Source organism: Macrosteles quadrilineatus, unplaced genomic scaffold (genome assembly GCF_028750875.1).
Source record: "Macrosteles quadrilineatus isolate MER2022 unplaced genomic scaffold, UCM_ALF_1.0 Scaffold_2__2_contigs__length_208266976, whole genome shotgun sequence".
In the NCBI taxonomy this organism is placed as follows: domain Eukaryota; kingdom Metazoa; phylum Arthropoda; class Insecta; order Hemiptera; family Cicadellidae; genus Macrosteles; species Macrosteles quadrilineatus.
This window is the reverse complement of record NW_026542595.1, coordinates 107,999,016-108,018,225: the sequence shown is the minus strand read 5'-3', so window position 1 is coordinate 108,018,225 and position 19,210 is coordinate 107,999,016. Positions and strand designations below refer to the sequence as shown.

The following is a 19,210-nucleotide window of genomic DNA, read 5'->3' as shown; positions in this document are numbered from 1 at the left end:
AGCTATGTTCTTTTTTTTAGTAATAGGCTACAACTAGTCCATAAACGGGTTGTCTGCTTATGAAAAAAAAAATACTCCCCTTCAGATTCATTACGCGGAACAGCTGAAGACAATATTAAGGTCCTGTTTAGATTATATTTAGGGGTTTTAAATGTTAATATAGACAGTTTTTTGTCATATATGTTAGTTGTGTTTGAAAGGAATGTCAATAGTACTTTTAAAGAAACCCAAAAAATAAAATGAATGTTCCTTAGCAACGTGAACATCAAAATCCTTCATTATTATTTTTTAAATGTGTGTTTTGTAATGATTTAGGAATGTACTGGACCCCGAAGCTACAAAAACGCTTGAATCAATTGGGTAATTATCGGGTTTTGAACCCCCTAACACACTGAATAAAAGTCCCTTCCATTTACCACCACACCAGCCTTGAAAACGGAAATATGTGCAGCTGTAAACCACAGTAAAACCTCGATAACAAGACTCTCATGGGGATTAAATACCAATACAGACCCCACAGTGTCTTGTACCGTTGGAACTGTGTTGGGAGTCTAAGAGACTTCTTATCGAGGCTTGAAAAAACATGTGATTAGGGCTCAAATAAATTCAAGGTGTACCCAAAATGACACTTGTTATCAAGGGTGACTTGTTATCGAGGTCCTGCTTATTTTACGAATTAAATCCGTGAGATTCTCAATTGTTTTACCTTGTAATTATTCAATATCCTTGTGCCTCTCTATGTCGTGTTTTGGGGGGACTGTTAAGGGGCACAGGGGGGAGGGGGGTATAAAAGCCAGCGTCAGGTTTACAAACACTCTGCAGCGGCGCTTTTGATCCCCAACATCTGACATTGTGGTGTGGGAAGATCAGTCATAAATTTGTGATCTGCGTCTGTAGCTTGTGTGTCGTGTTTTGGGAAAGATGAGATAAAATAAGATGGGAGAAGTATGGCGTTTAGTGTTAGATTAGATTAAACTGACTATCTCGAAGGGTTAAATTTTTTTCTCCTATGGGTTGATTAATTCATAAGTTTTACATATTATTACTTTTTTAGGAGTTGCTAGTTTTTAATTACGATAAGCCATAGATAAAAAATGTCTTCATCTACTACTATCCACCATGGAATACTGATATCGTTATCCTCTAGGCCTTAAGTCGAGTTCTTAGTTTATGTCCAAGATTTGATTCAAATAAATATTATAACGTTTCTGTAGATCTTGATATAACTGAATCTACAAAATTACTGATTTTTAAACCAAGTTTACGAAATATACATTAGGTTAAACATGGCGTAGATGTTTCCGACAGTCAAATACAATAATAAACCTATATCTTCATCACCGAATTAATAGGTTTACACGATTGTAACTTTTGTGAAACTTACAATAGTATTTGGTACTTTTCTGCTATACCTATCACACATTAAAGGTTAGGCTAGGTATATAAATAAGTTTCAATCAAATATAATGAAACATTAACTTATGTAATTTTAAAAATATTGGCAACATTTAAGCATGACACATTTAATAATCAGCTTTTTAGTATTTGAACACAATGTGAGACAATTAAAGAGAAAATCACTAGCGGTCTTTAGAAGAAAGGTCCAGTATCTAGAAAATAAAACAAACAAATTATTGACTCGCAACAAAAAATACATGACGATTAACCTTGTATTACAAAAGGAAGAATAAAACAGGTGGGAAAAATGGAGGGTAACTCAAGGAAATTAAAGACAAAAATTACACTGTACCATTTTACTAAAAGAAGGGAATAATAATATAAACAATACCTCCTCTGAAAGACTTGTCCCGTATTTTTCTGTCCTAGAAGTTGTGATGTATTTTTATAATGTTCTGGACTCCAAAACTTATTTACTCACCAAATGTGCCTTTGAGAGGGGTTTAAATCTAAGGGATAGTAAAACTAGAGGGAGATCTAGGAAATTAAGACAAACAATTAAACTGCCCAATTGCAGTTATTCCCTTTAAAATCGATAACAAGTTAACAATAGCTTATTCCCTCATCGGGAAAGTCGATAAAATTATCGAATATTGGAAATTAGCTAAAAAGGGAATAAGAACTTAAACAATATTACCTCTATGAGAAGAATTTGTCACGTATTTTACTAAACCAATCCACCAAAAGTCACTACAAATAACTTTCCTCGTGTCCGAAGACGATGTATTTTTAATAGGGTTGCGGACTTGAGAACTTGGGGGGAGAAGATCTGGAAAAACAAATTATAGACTCTCCAATACACCAACCTTTGGGGGGGTGTCGGGTAAATTTAGGGGGGGTACAGTTTAGATAATTTAAAAAAAATCACTGTTATCGTTAACAATTCGAACCGCTAACTAGTTTAGGAATTATTCTCCGGGGTTGATCCATTCAATTAAAATTGTAATACGCTATTGTGGGCGGGTTGGTGGTACAGGGTGGCGCGCGGGGGGCGGGAACTCAACCAATGGCGTGGGGAGGCGGTACAATGCGCAAGGTTTTGCTTTGTAGCCGAACAACCTAACAGTGCAACGGTGACAGTAGCCTGACTACGGACTGTGTAGAGCGCCCGCACCCGCACACACCGGCACGCCCGCACGCACGCACACACTCAACGAAGAATGTATAGTGAAGAGGTAGGTGGAGTGACAGTGTTGTGAACATGTGATGTATAAGTGCGGAGTTATCGGGAGAACGACGATTTTGTAGTGAATAGTACCGATTTTGGGGGTGATAATTGTGGATTGACGTAATGTCAATCGTTAGGTAAAATAAATTCAGTAATCGGATAGTGCTAGTTATATGTAATCGAATATTGTTAATTACCAATCGGAAATCGAATAATGTTAAAAAAATTAGTAGAAGAACTCAGGTAAAAAAAACTACGGATATAAAGTCAATAGTGGGGTTTCGTACTGAATTCGGGTTTTGTGATAATTTTGCATCGTTGAATTGACGTAAATGCGATCATTAAGTAAAATAAATTACCATTCGGTAATCGGATAGTGCTACATTGATAACAAAAGGTGCTAGTTACTGATCTGTAATCGATAGAAAACAAAAAATTTATCGTGGATACTGATTACGGGTTTTTGATTCAATAATTTGACATCGTGGTTGTTTCTTGTCGTGATGACAAGGTAAAGAAAATTACTAATCGGTAGTAGGATAAACAAATTTACGTCAAAACAACAAATTTATATTGAATACCTAGTACTGAATTCTGGTTTTATAGATAATTGACATCGTGGTTGTGATTTCATAGTCAGAATCAATAAATAATTTACCGTCTAATATTTAACCGGTAGAAAACAATGGTACTTTATTGTGGCGTTTATTTCAATATTAGTGATAATTTAACATTGAGCCTGACATAATTATAATATTCAGGAAAAGAATATTATTTAGCGTTTATCGTATAAATACTAGGTGGCGTCACCATCTCAACGATTGATAATTGATATTTGAAATACAAAAATTTTAAGAGTACTAAGCTGGTATAAAATATACCTTTGTACAATGGTATACCTATCCTCAGTTTCTTTAAGATGATGTTATAGTTAGTCGAATAATAAACAGATTGCATATTCATATTTTAATAGTTTTCTGTGGTAAGCCTACTTCGAAACCAGTAGGAAATTACAGTACCTAAATAGGTTGTACTTATTATATTTACTCATAACAATATCATATTGTGTACTTAAGAGTTTACTTATCAACCAATTGTTAAGATAAATTGGTAATAGTTTTCAAATTGTACAAACAATTTATTGGACTTAAGAAACGGTATAGATTAATGGCACTTAATAGTGGATTTTACCAATTGCAGGTTCTCGTGATAATTTGGAATTGTATCTGCGGACAATTGAATGACAACCGCTAGGTAAAAACTATTAATGTTAACCCTTTTAAATTACAGGACTTAATAGAAAAAAAAATATATAGGATCGCAAAAACCGTCGGAAAAAGGAAATGCCTTGTGTAGTATTTCCCACCATAACAATAATTTGAAAACGTGGCTGTTACATGTTTATAAAATAAATACCAGATTATTAGTAAGAATTTTTAAAGGGAAGTTTTATTATCATTTTAAAGGTATGAATAGTTTAAAATGAATACCAACCAAACACTAAACTTTGGTTGGCTATTTGAATTTTTTTTTAGTTTTGTAATATTAGGAAAGCATTTTGGTAATGTTAAAGAAAAACAAAAAAATATTTGTTTCACATTATGGGTTCTAATCTTGTTTAGCACTTTTTCACCTGTCAATTAAAAAATTTGACAGTCTTCGTTTTTACAACTGAACATTTCGTTGAACTGCATACTAAATTTCAACTGAATTTTGATAAAATTTCTCAAACAACTAAGAATTTATATTTGTGCTAAACAAATGGTCAGTCTTTTTTACTTTATATACATAATTTTAAAAGGTAAAAAAGATTAAGATGCTCTTAGCACTAACTAATCATTAACTAAACCGTGTCATTACCATTTAATTAAAAAAAAACCATGCGGCCCTTTTGTAGGTGTTCAAAATTAGAATCTTCCTCCAGTTCAAATATTTTACAGAGCCTTGTTGGAGAGTATTAACTAGCTCATATACCCATTTGGTTCATTTGGATTCTAGAGGGAAGTATTTTGGTATTTATATATTCAGCAGCCCTACAAAAGTAACTGCATTAAGTGCATAGGATTACACAAGGTATATTGAAAAAAAAGTATAGAGTGGTAAAACATATAGTATAGTTTATTGTTTTATATTAAATATAATACGTGTATAGTGTATAAAATAATGAAAATCCATAAACACTTATAATAGTTAGTTTTTAACAGAATTTATAACAATACGGTCCTTCAGATAGACCCTACATCTATAATATACAAATATAAATAATGATTTGTTTATTATGGTTTCTTTAAATTCAAATCAAAGTGATTTGAAAATTTTAATTGGAGTGTATACAGATTTCAACAAAATAATTATATTTTGTTTCCCAATAAGTGCAGTATGGAGTTTATGACAAATCAAACACTGAAATACATAAACAATTTCGTACTATGGATCCTATGAAATTTGCTCATTTGATCCGTGTCAAATACAAATATTTTTTTACATTCCCAGTCGGTTATAGTTCTACATTCTACATTTTGCAGGCTTCTTCCTGGCCAATGATGGTAGTTTTGGGTTATTGTATACGTATTAGGAAATCCTTTGAACAGGATCAAAATTTCAGTGTCTTTTCGTTTTTCAACATGATTATTTCCCCAAAACACAGGTCGGGTTATTTTTTTCAAAGAAATAGTTTAAACCAATTTTTTCTTAAATACAGTTGATTTTGAGAAACATACTTTGATATTATTTAAAATCAAAACAATCCTCCATTTTATTCGTCAACAATGGAAGCAAATTGAAGACTTTTTCTGGGAATAAATGTAATAAAGATGTTTTTAGGGACATGAAATAATGTAATTTATAAACAAAGCAAATGTTAATTTTATTCCTCACAATAGAAGAAAATCAAAGTCATTTTCTAGGAAATATCATCAAAACGTTCATTCTATTCACGATTAAAGCAAATCAAAATAATTTCCTAGAAATGTAATAGAGTTGTTTTCAGGTACATAAAGTAATGTCATTTATAAACAAATCAATTGTTCTCATTTTATTCCTCACGATAGAAGAAATTAAAAGTCATTTTCTAGGAAATGTCATCAAAACAATTGTTCACTCTATTCACGATTAAAGATAATCAAAATAATTTCGTAGAAATGTAATCGAGTTGTTTTCAGGGACATAAAGTAATGTCATTTATAAAAAAACAATTGTTGTCATTTTATTCTTCACGATAGAAGAAAATCAAAATCATTTTCTAGGAAATGTCATCAAAACAATTGTTCCTATTCACGATTAAAGCAAATCAAAATAGTTTTCTAGAAATGTTTTAGAATTGTTTTTAGGGACATAATAAAGTAATGTAATTTATAAACAAAGCAAATGTCAATTTTATTCCCACAACTGATGAAAATCAAAGTCATTTTCTAGGAAATGTCATAAAAACAATTGTTCCTATTCACGATTGAAGCAAATCAAAATAATTTCCTAGAAACGTAATAGAGTTGTTTTCAGGGACATAAAGTAATGTCATTTATAAACAAAACAATTGTTTATTTAATCCCTCACAACGAACGCATATAAAATTCGTTTCCTAGAAATGTAATAGAGTTGTTTTCAGAGACATAAAGTAATGTCATTTATAAACAAAACAATTGTTGTCATTTTATTCCACACAATAGACGCCCTGTGCTGGCAATTCGGTGATAAGATACTGACGCGACTGATCGTACATTCATTGATAAGAACCAGACTGATAACAAGAGTCAGCCAATCTAGTGTACAATGGCTTCTTGTCTTTGTCAGAACTGATAGATGTGGAAGCTAACATCGCGTAGTTATAGGGAAGAGTTTTGAAATAAAGTCTTTGAATAATAATTTTGCTTGACATAAGTGGGTTCAATCAATTTGTAATATCTTGATGAGAAAATAGTTTTTACAGTGATACAGGACTGAACAATCAGCATTCCTAAAGCTACTTAGACTCTACGTATTTTCTTAATATATTTGGTTGTTTTATATCAAAGACTTTATCATAATTTTAACTTAAAGTGATTGTCAAAAAAGTGAAAGATAAAAAACGTTCATTGGACCTAAAGATTGTAAAGTTTTGTGTAATCAATTCCCGAGTACTTTTAATAAATAATTAAGCTCTACCAAATAAATTGCTTTGTTCAGCTATACAGTCATAAGTGAATACAATTTTTTTACATTCATTTGTGGAACTTAAATTTATATTTCTTTGTCATGTCGTGTGTGTACGAATCTATGTTTTTAGCAAAACCTTTCCTCATCAGATGAGTTGGAATTTAAATAAATGTAATTTGTTTTTGCATCAAACGTACAATGAGATAAAATAATTAAATTAGTAATTACCTTAAAAATAAGGACTATTTCAGACAAATGGAAACCGGAAAACTTGTATGTTGTAAACGATAGTACGTAGAATCATCAGCTCTCTATTTAAGAAGAAGAAAAATATAAACTGGCGTGACTTAAACGCTCAGAACAAAAAAAGTCCGTCAAAATTGTGTAACCTTGCAAAGTATACACCTCTGAATCTGTAGGATTATAATTGACTCTGGGGGTCGGCCGGTCTAACGTTTAGAGCACGGGACTACGGTCCTAGAGGGTCACTGTTCAAATCCCTCAGAACACCAACAGCTGTTAGCTGTATGGTAAGCATCACCCTGTGTTTGGGAACCTAAATGATAAAAAGGTGTCAAATTCGTGTTGAGCTTTTTTGCATCTCCCCTGGACAAGAAATAAGATAAATTAATAAATTAACTTATTAATTTCGTGTGAAATCTCAATTAAAACATGAACTAATAACTTTAACTGTTATTGAAACATTAACAATCTCACATTCAAAAACAATTAACAAACTACACAAAATCCAAACGTTGACAAAAGGATTCAGAGATCATTAAAATGTCCACGCAAACGCCACAAAGAGAAAGAGGTACAAACAATAAACAAGAGAGGGGGATTAAACGAAGAGTAATAGCGATGTAATGGAGACACAAACAATAAAACAGTTGAAACAAAGGGTGAATCCTCCCCTTTCTCGTGACAATAGCAACAATGCAACAAGTGGGCTTGACTTTGAACTGTATTCGCTTTGCGGGTTTATGGAAAACGACAACGGGTTCTTTTGTTTTTGCTGAAAGATACGCGGTTAAATCTGGATTCTTTAATTGGATCTTTTTCACTGACATCGTGTTGTGTTCAAATCAAATATTCCTTTTTCTAGACCGGGATTGCGCCAGTTTTAAAGGGTTAAAAAGGGTCCGGCGCCGGGATTGCGCCAACGCTACCACAGGTGGGTAATCGGGTAAAGATGGAATGTAACCTAACCTAACCTGATAATGAAAGGAGGAACTTATGTCGAACTTGAAGTATTTTATAAACTTGAAGAAATTCCTCATTGGCGCAATTACGGAGTGGCGCTTTGCCGGTGTCTAAACCCTATTGGCGCAATCCCGGTGGACCGCTCTTAACATATTAATATTCATGCTTGCGTCAAAATTTACTTATAAAATACCTAATGAACAATGACATAAATATACATTATTTCAGATAATCTCAGGTCTAAAAAACTACAACATATTTATGAAGAACTTGTAGGTCACATAATCTTTTGCGCTAAAAACGATTTTCTATTTTCGAATCTTTTTCAAAGTTTCCGTTTTATATCCCTAATATCACATACCGACTTTAGTTTGTCAGTTAAATAGTATGGTGTCATTATCAAATATGTGGATTTTTTTAAAGGAGGTTTTATGGTATGAAATGTTCAATTAGGATGTTTTCTAATGTATAATTGGGTTGGGGATTCAAAGGTTGAAAAAACTATGGTTTTGTTAAAACAAATAATGTTGCCTGTTCAATATTGAGAAAATCCAATAAATGTCATTGACTTTAGAAAATGGAGCTTAAGTGTGTTATTGGACTTACAATAAAAAATCCTGGCTAAAATAGTACTATTTTACCACTGTTTCAACCAGTTATCCTTTAGTTGGGGTAGAGATCCAATGGAAATGGCATATTAGCTAGTTTGCTTATGGAAAATATATTTATAAGTCTCACACAGAAAGAAATTTTGACCACTTTTTTTCTCTCAGTATATTATGCATGTGATATTTGCTGTGATATATGCTAGAGTTAAAAATAATCTGTTCCTTTGCTTTGACATGAAACCACATTAGGACAGGACGACGTCTGTCGAGCCAGCTAGTTTAATATAAAAATGGAACGTCAATTTCCATCCGTAATCAAATATTTGTGTTAAACTTAGTGTACAGCAATCATGTAAAGGTTATAATACGCTCATCAGTGCATCTGCGTGTTAATCAAGTGATTCGGGATATTTTACCCTCGTATTTTTAAATTAAGGATCCTATACAAATAATTTGATTGTAAAAAAGCAGATATGTTTAAAAGTACCAAAACAGAACATTCAAATTGTACAAACAGTATTAGTATAGTAAAACAATTATATAAAAACTAAATAATGTATTCATGGATTTGTTGACCTAAAATATAATATTATTATCATAATTTCACAAGCATTTTGTATAAAGAAGTTTATATACCATTAAATCCCAAATTTATTTAACTAAAATCATTTGCAATACAACAGTTGAAGCGTTTTCAAACAAGAGTTTTTTAATTACAAAACCAGACGAATCAAATAATTTACAATTGATTAACCGACTTTTCAAGTTGAAAACTATTCAAACGTTGACTCTCAATGTATTTATATTTGTTCACGCACTCTTAACAAGAGGATAAACTGAATAACGAATTTTATTAGAATGTGTTTTACAATAGACAAGAGCCTTGTAGTGTACGATGGGTGAATAACTCGCAATTATATAGTGAATAGATCGCAAACAATCATCTGGGAGATAATTAAGATTATGTTCAATTGTAAATGGTTGAATGATATAAACAAAGAGGGGTGGTTATGCATTTGGCTTTTTGTGTTTGAGTTTTGTTCTCTAGATTTTGAGTATCGAATGTCCATTGTATTTAGGGATTGAATAGGCAGATGTTAGAAACCAAATACGTTTGGGAAAGAACGAAACCATCAAGTTTAATAGGATTGGGTTTACATGAATAAACGGTGGGGTAAGACTAATTTAAATTAGTGCACATATATTTCTCTAAAACATATAAAAATTCTCAAACATAATTGTTTTTAGTTTGGCGCTCTAAACAAATTTAATAGTGTTCCCACATGACACCAATGGTTTTTATGAATGTCTGATACACTTTTAACAATCTGAGCTTGTATCTATGTGGCTGTGTAGTGATGTGGCTAGCCGTGCATTAGTGTTGCCATGTAGCCATGCTGTTATTGTCCATCAGCCACTTGACTCACAAACCGCTTTGTTCCAGCTTTATTGTTTTAAGGCATGCTGCTTTGATTACATAGCCATATGGAAAGATAACACTACAGTGCGTACACTGGGAGATGAGCCATTCTAAAGAATCAGCTGTTTTATCACCGGTAATAGGTTTTATGAAGATCAAAGAGATGATTTCGTCAGCTGTGAATTATACTGTATATTTAATACATTTATGGATTTATCATAATTTTGGATCAGCTTTAGGTTAGTCATATCGTATAATGTTACCTAAAATATTATAGATACATTTGATCTAACATAGCGCACTTAATACAAAAGACACATCTAAATACTCTTCAGATTTTTCAAGAGGAGTTTACTTGCACCATTTTAAGACGAATATTATATTCCGTAAAATATTAAGCTGAAAAGCTTGCTATGTTGTACTAGTAAAATAGACTGAAATATGGATTAGAATAATACTTATAACAATTGTGAAGTTTTCTATCACTAACAGTGTATACTTATTCCCATAGTTGTGTTAATTTAAACATTTAAGTACCACTTTATCATTTTCATTTGCAACTAGAGAAGGAATAATAAAATCATATATTCTCTAAAAGGACTCAAAGTCATTCGGTCGCTGTTTTCCTGTAAAAATTCAGGTGAATGTGTTTATGTAATACGAATAAATAACAATATGAATACAGATTATATCAAATTACCCTTTCAAACGACATAGTGAAACATCTCTAATGTAAATAAAAACAACGAAACCGTCCTTAATAGTTTTTATTTCCATATCAATTTAAAAGCTACACATTACAAACATCATTTTACTAAAACACTCATATTTTTTCAAATAAACCCCGCTAAAAGCAAGTCCAAATACGGGACGGGATAGTTCAACGTATTGTTATTAAACAGCTGATTCTGTGGTATATACGCTGCCCGTATTGGAGGTTCCTATGTTTCATTTCGATTATTGTTTGGCAATCCCACAAACATGCATGGATGCCTGGATATGCATTCTATGCTGCCATCAGTATATTGATACACCCGCATTGCTATTGCGTTTTTTTTTTTTACCGCAACACTCATTTTAATTACGCATATTTCCGATGAAATGTATCTTGTTCGGACAAAAAAATTTTATATGAAGTTTTAGCAAGATGTAAATATTTTAATGTTAGAGTTGTGATTAGAATAGTTTTTAGACTTAAATTACATTGCTCAAAATGTATCAGTTATGGGTCATATCTGTATCTTCGACAATGTTTTTTTTTATATATATATAAATATAATCGCGTTTTATAAAAAAAAATATTAATTTTATTTAATAAGGTTATCTAATTAAAGGATATTTCGACAAAGTCTGTATACTTAATAAGACTAAACTAGTTTGTGTGTATGGATTTATCTGGTTCGAAAAAACTGCATTTTTATATTATATTGTTAAAATTGCAATATTTTAGATTAAGAATAAATGTCTACAAAGACGCTTAAATTACGTTAGTGTGAAACAGGTTTCAGGATTAAAAGGCTCTAACTGTATTTAATCAAAACAAGTTTGTTAATATATTAAAGGAAAATTAACTAAAATTGAATTAAGTTTACAAGAAAAGTATTTTAAAGTATGTGTAGTATGAGTGTTTCAACCTATTACAGTATTAAATAAAAAAATACATTGTTTTAAGTATCGATCTTAAAAAAAAAAATAAAAAAAGAATAATATACCGGACACTTTTGTTATATGTAAAGCTTTCGAATGTAGAGCGATATACTACATTCCATCAGTTATTATTTACCATAAACACTTGTATAAAAATACTTATGATAGGTAACTACATTATTTTTAACCAAGTATAACTAAATGTGATGATATATAATCTACAGTTTGATTTGGATAAGCCTTTTGATTGTAAGAATATCGGATGACTAGCTATGTTTACAATTAGATAGTCATACCGAGTAGAAATAGTAATCAACATACCTCCAAAATGAACCAGACTTAGATTTAAAATCGTATTCGGCTGAAAGGATAATACGTAAGGCAATACAGTAGACCCCCTCTTATCCGGACACCTTTTAACCCGACATTGGTTTAACCTGACCACAATCGGCAAAAGTAATATCTCTTTAACCAGACAATTTGTATCAACAAATCGGTTTAACCGGACTGGATCAGCAGGAAGTGGGAGTTATTGGAACGATTTTTCGTGGGAAATATTTGAGACCGATCACGTGTCTAGTTTTACTATTTTTATGAAATAATCATTATTTGTTTATATAGTATGCATTAGACGTTCCTAATCCAACGATTTAACAGGAACCCAGTTATCCGAACTTCCCTTTGTCCGAGAAGTCCGGATAAGAGGGAGTATACTGCTTTGTGCTAGTAATATGATACAATTATCTACAGCACTGCAGTTCTAATGGTGTTGTTAACACACGTTCCTTTGTAACAGGAAGTTGATAATGTTATCCTTGCTGAAGATATGTGAATCAGACGATGCTGACTTGTGCTGAGTCTAAGAGATATACACTCACCTTGGAAACAACAGATTATCATCCATTCACCAGGCGTTTAGTGATTGTGAATTGTCTAGTTTCTGCCTTCCTCTAGCCGAGTGGGTTATAGAGCTCGCATTATAGTGGTCGTTGGTTCGACTCTGAGTAACCAGTAGCTTTTTGATAATTCAAAACTAAACGGTAATAGGTATCCTTGGTTACCTGGCTAAAGAAACTGCTGATCTTAGTCCGCAACAGTTTTGTTATTTACCTATTGGGTCTGATGATGGCTAGTCCAATCGAAATCGATCAATACATACCATTTTATATACAGTACTAACAGAGTACCCGTCCTTCGCACGGAATTGGCGTATAAGTTAAAAATGCTTATTGCAGTCATACTCGTGCTTTGCGTTTGCAATGGTAGGGGACACGGTTTAAGAAAATTGGCTTCTTTTAATCTACGGTATAGCACCATAGCCATAATGTTCTACCACCGCACCTAAACAATAGAAAAAAGTAAAGTTTTCATTGTATATCACAGCTTTTTGTTGCTAATTGGTTCAAATTTGCTGTTGTTATAAATGAAAAAAAAAATAATAGTACTGCACCCTGTTGGTGAGCCTTATGACTTTTTAATGCAATTGAATTCAAAAAACCAACTTGTGTAGTTGAAACAACTGGAAACATTCATTAATTCCTTTTAAATATGAATGCTCATAAAGTTAACATGGGGAACGACAGAGCCACTGGGGTGGAGCCCGAAAGGATTTTTGAGATAAGAATATGTATATATGTTAATCGGGAATGTAGGCTATCATCATACCAAATTTCAACCCAATCCGACCAGTAGATAATGCGTGATTGAACTTCAAACAAACACACAAACTTCCACATTTATAATATTAAGTAAGATTTACCGTCTTGTGAGTTAAAGGTTGGTATAAGTGTAAATATACGTTTAAAGTGTTATAGACGTAATATTTACGTAATATGCTCATCAAGATGTTACTTAGTCAATAACAAAGCTACACAATAAAACACTTCATCTTAATTCATTTCTATTTACTTTAAAATACGCACCTAGGATTAAATATCTACATGTTTTAGCGTTGTGGCTGTAAAACCCCTAAAAATAAAGATAACTCAAATTCTTCAGAGACTGAATCGGGAAAATATCCTATACATATAGTATTGCCTAGAGTACGTGGGTTGTCTTTGCCCAAATGTCACTTAAGTAAGCCCTAAGGTTTCTGCCAAATGGAAATTCTGACGGATACTGCATTTTTACATAATACTCGTGCTATACGCCTTTTAAAATCGTTACTGTAAATTTAATTTACAAATAATTGAAAAATCGTGAAGCAATTTCAAACTCATTCTACAAAAATCATGTAACATCAAGCTCGAAATAAGATCACACAATTATATAGTTTACAAACAACAATAAAAGCTCTGCAATAAATCCAGAGAGTACTTTAGTTCGGAATCTCAAAACTGAAAGCAGTGGAAGTTCTAAAGTCCAAATATAATAAGTCCATTAGTCTCGCCAATAAAGATAGTTGTTGACGAGCGAGTTTATAAAACAAACCGAACATTTGAAAGCCGTTTTGTGGCCGCAGCAGACAACTTTATATCACTTTGTTCTGGTGGAGTTTATGTTCCGAACACTTAGGTGTTATAGGCTATCACGGTTATTTCTGAAGAAGCAATAGAGTAGTTTGCCGTTGGACTAGAGGTTGTTGTGTGAGAATCGTTTTTAACGTGAGTTTTAGTCAATTTAGTTACCATCTCCTAATTAGATCTATTAAACATAAATCTATCAACCATTAATCTACCAACTAATAATCTATCAAATATCACTCTATAAAAAGATAGTCTCACATAACCCATCTAATTATTAACAATTAATCTATCAATTACTAATATTTCAACCACCAATCTAGCAATAATCTGTTTTTAATTATTGCATATCGATGTTTGTGAACAAATGTTACTGAGTTTTATAATTATCATTTTTATAAAAAGTTCGGGTCGTCCCAATTTTGACAAATTCGGATAAAATCAAATTAGTTTATTTTATACCATTTATATACTGGAATAGTGTAAATTGGTGTAATTCATTATACTAATCATTCAAACATAACAAAACAACTTATAAAAGGTCAAATTTGTTTAAGAGTGGATCGCTTACACGTTGTTGTTTAAGAATTTCTTCTATAATCTAGTTCTTCCACCATGATCAAGAAGGGCGGGCATTAATTGCGCTCACTGACCTTAGTCAGATAGTTGGGTATTCCTGAATTGCGCCAACTACTCCAGTGAGCCACCCAATACGTTCATTAACTGCACCAAGAGGCGGCCCTTTTTGACTATATAGTTGAGTAGGAAAGGTTAGGTTAGGTTAGGAAAACATGTAAATAAGGACATTCATTCTGTCTGCAACTCACCCCTACCTGGCTTGGACTTGGTGCAACTAAGGAACATTTTTTTGGTACCTTTGGCGCAATTAATGCACGACCATCAAGAATACCAGTGTATTTCCCAAGTTTCCTGGTTTCTTCGACAACCTTCCTCACGACTTCCATCCTGTGCCTCAGCCTCCACCTCGTAGTCTGTCGGTCTGTCCATTGTCACAACCTCATCAACATCTGCCCCACACATGTGGCCCGGGGACGTCTGGCGTTATGGCTAACAGATTGTCTCTCCCTCCTCCAGTTTCGGCTCTTTTGTCTTTTGTTACAGAAGACTCTCTGTTTGCATCCGTTCATGAGAAGCTCCCATGATGAGAATCACTTGATAATGCTGTGACTTTGAAACTTGGAGTTGGTCGGGATAGATCAATATTTTTTTCTGGAAAATCTATAGTTTTTTCGAAGTTGAATAAAATTACTGTTTTATTGTGGCTCTCATTGTTGTTGAGGTGCCGAAAACTCTTAGATTTTTCAAGATCGTCATGGTTGAGTTTTGCTATACAATATATAGCTGCACTGAAATCTGCTAGTTTTTGTAAGAACTTTCGAGGATTTGCAATTACGACCTAATTATATCTTATGAGATTTATTTGTTGAAACTACACAGATTCATTTTTCATCGAAATCTTCCTAAAAACAATGATATTTTTTGTTCCTAGTTGGGAAATTAAGTAATAAATACACCAGAGTATTTTTAAACATCGTAATGCTACCAATTTTACTAATTGGTATGGCTAAGGCAACATTAGTATAGGTACAATATTTTTTATTGAATGAAAAATTTGTGAATCATTCTTGAAGTGAGAAGGTTTTGTGCTCTTAATAAGAAAACTAAGGTCCTTTTGATGGACTAAGGTCAAAGTATTAGTTTATATCCTAAAAAAATATTCTTGCTTTTAGATGTCATTGAGTAGTGCTTAGGTAGAGTATTGTGTAAAATATTTGCATTAGTACAATAATAAAATAGTTTTGATTTGTTACAAATTTTATCCATACCAAAGGAACTGATGGCATATTAAATGCTTGCAAGAATTTCACTTAGTTCATTGATTTATGAATAAATAACACTGCAGTCCTAAAATGTCTTCTCTTCATCGTCCTTCGTCCTCTCAGCTTCTGTAGCTTCCTCCAGGATCCATTGTCCAGCAGAAGTCACGACACATTTGCTCAGTTAACATAACAATACGCTGACGTCATCACTTGACAAACAACGGATAATATTGACAAGTCCTTCACATCCTGGGAGAACCCAGTCTCTGTTGAGGACGATCCTCGCTAGGGTGTACGTTCTGAACATGGGAATAGAGAGGTTGTGGACGAAATAAGCTTTAAGGTTGTATTGTGTAACATTGGATTGGTTTGAAGAAATTAAAGTTGTTGGTAGTATAAGATAGTTGAAATCTTTATATAGCTGTTTGAATAATTATCTGGTTTATTTTGTGAAATAAACTTAAAATGCCGCCGGGAAGGTACAATCAACGGTATTTAGATGCTTGATTAAAATTATAGGATGTTACACGAAACTCCTTTTAATATTTATATGAGTGTTCCCAGAGTAATTAAATGCATAGTGAGTACTAACGTATTAAGAATTCAACCTATTTGCGTAGTAGTTTTCTATTAAGTTTGGAATTTTTTCTAAGATTTTTTAACACAGTAATTGATTTATGTTAATATATTTTTCTGATCATTCCAAATTACCTTAAAATGATGACCTCATAAACATGTTTCAACAATACTGTAATGTCATTTTTTGTTTCATCTACACAATAAACTTGTTTCTTAAACAAGAAACTATTTGGATAGACATACTGCTCACACTGACCTATCTATTACACATCTATCACACTTAACCTACCGCTCTCACATATTCACATCTACACTCATATATAAATTACACACACACATACACATATCGACCCCACAAAACACAAGAGCCGTCAAGCACCCGGTGATTGTCACCTTAACAAAGCTCGCATTTCCAATTAAAAGTCGCGATCGAACTCTGAACTCGACTCTCGAAACCCTCAAGCATTGTATAACGATCCCGGCATCTTACCTTTGTTCTAAATCGTTCGAGTGCGCTTGCTTCGACTCCGAAATGGAAAATAATTGTGGTGGAAAGAAACAAGTCGAGTCACAATAGTCCTCTTCAGCCCGCACCGCTGGATTCTTCCGACGACATTTTGTTGTAAATTAATGCGCGAAGAATTTCACGGTCGTGTCGTTCTTGTGCAAAGACTCGCCAGATTCAGCTCATTGTCTCCATTTTCCGTTTTGCAATTTTAACTTGAAGAGGAAACATTGTTGGATTAAGAAAGATTTGTTTCTCCTCTTTGTGATGGTGTTGTTGATTGTTGGAGCTTTAGGGGTTTCTTTTCTTGTAATGTCGCCGATTTGTTTAAACTTGTTTAAACAAACAACCATGTTTAAACAAACAAACAAACTTGTTTGTTTAAACTTAAAGTATAAAAGCTCATTAGGTGTCGGGTCTTCAGATTGATGAATATGTTTTCATCGCAAAATATTGTAATCAACTGTGAACAATCTCATTAACATGTCTATTCTGTTACAACTATTAGATCGAAGAAATATTTCAAAGAGTTCTCTTGATTCTAATTTCACTACTGAAAAATAATTAACTCTTCTCTATCGATTTGTTTTACTGGTTTGTAAATCTATAGATTCATAGTATTTCGTTGGAAGAAAATAGAAATGGAATATGTGTTTCTTGTAGAAGGGTCTCGAGGAAGATAATCAGAAGGACATAGGAAGTTCAGAAAGAATGGGCTCAAATGGTGTCTATTTACACGCTTTTTGCGCTGATCAATAGGAAAAGACTCTTCCACCTTCCTCAAATAAGCACATTTTCCAACGGTAAGCAACAAAACTCATATCGATCTTTCATAATCATGAACTTCCACTGGTCCACTCTTTTCAAATTGATTTTCTATGGCATTTTCTCATAGTATCTCTTAATGATTAGTAACAAGACGAAGAGGTGAAATCATTCTTGATTTGGTGAGACAAATTAGTAAAAACATGGTAACAACACCATACTCTTTATACATTCCTTGAAAATACTTCCAGTAAAGGGTACCTAAATATCATACTCACCAGAAACTCTGAGTTATGTTAAACCATTGTCTCAGGCTTGCAGCTGCTAGACTGTCTAGGTTTGTTTAGGCGATTCCGTTGTTTCTTCGACGCAACAAGTGAGGTTCCCCACCCTCTACACCCCTCGCCTCCGCCCCCTTGGCTCACCCCCTCGGACAAGTGTCCCAGTAACATAAACCAGACTGGGACCGCAGCTGCCTGTGGCAGAACATCACTCATGGTTTCCTGGGGAAACGGGGAATTAGAAGGTGCAGAATCCTGGTAAGATCAAGACAAAGGACCAGCACAAAGGATTGTTAGAAAACCTAGATTTAGAGGAAACACTAAAATGGTTCTTTTTCGTATTTTTAATAAGAGTTAAACTTTTAAATATGTTCTATCACTTTTAGCATAGACTAACCGAAGAAGTTTGTTTTATCTATGCTTGCAGGCAGTTTTTAAAAGACAGAAAATTTTTCTGGGGACCCAAAACGGATTTAACTACTCAAAACTCAAATTCGAAAACTTTGACGAAAAAAAATACTTTCTCCATACACTACGGTACCTAGAGGGAGGGAAAGAAAAAAATCATACTCCCGTTCCCTAATAACGCGTTAAACTTAAACATTCCCTTTTCCGATTGTATTTTTCCACGTTATAATAAATCTAATAACGAAAGAACCCCCAGAACCTTTTCTCAGGTTAACAAGCGGTCTTTTATCATGTGTTAAACAAAAACCTAACGTCTTTTAACGACGATTCCCCGAGCATGTAATTCTTTGAAATGTTTCTACTTTCTTAAGCGTGTAATTCTTGCTTCCACGGCAAACGTTGAAGACGGTCTTAGGGTTTGTGCCTTTGTTGGTCCAACGGATCTGAAACCATAACAATCTTGATGTTATAATAATATGAAGTAGAATGCATTTTTCTCTTTTGGCTTCATTAAAAGAATATTTATTAGTCTACACTTTTTTACTATGAATTATATGGTTGTTACATCCAATATAAGATTGTGTAAAAACAAGAATGACTATACCAATGGGGGAGGGAGGTTGAAATAAAAGGTCATTTGAAAAATAAAATAATGTAACAACTAATGTATTGGACTCCAGCACATGTCCAAGGGATTATAAGAACTTAGCCCAGACGTATTTATCGAAAACATA

General features: G+C 33.1%; 1 protein-coding gene across 2 annotated transcripts in view; it reads left to right on the top strand.

Annotated features, from left to right (window-relative positions):
* Positions 1 to 19,210, top strand: part of LOC128986194 (transcription factor Sox-13-like) — a 181,574-nt gene that overhangs the window by 70,513 nt on the left and 91,851 nt on the right. The window contains exon 1 of one of the 2 annotated variants that reach the window (XM_054406400.1): positions 2,534 to 2,633. The exons of the other annotated variant lie outside the window; for it this stretch is intronic. The gene's annotated coding sequence lies outside the window, so the exon portion shown is untranslated. Of the gene's footprint in view, positions 1 to 2,533; positions 2,634 to 19,210 lie in introns of those variants that run through there. 2 annotated transcript variants of the gene reach the window in all.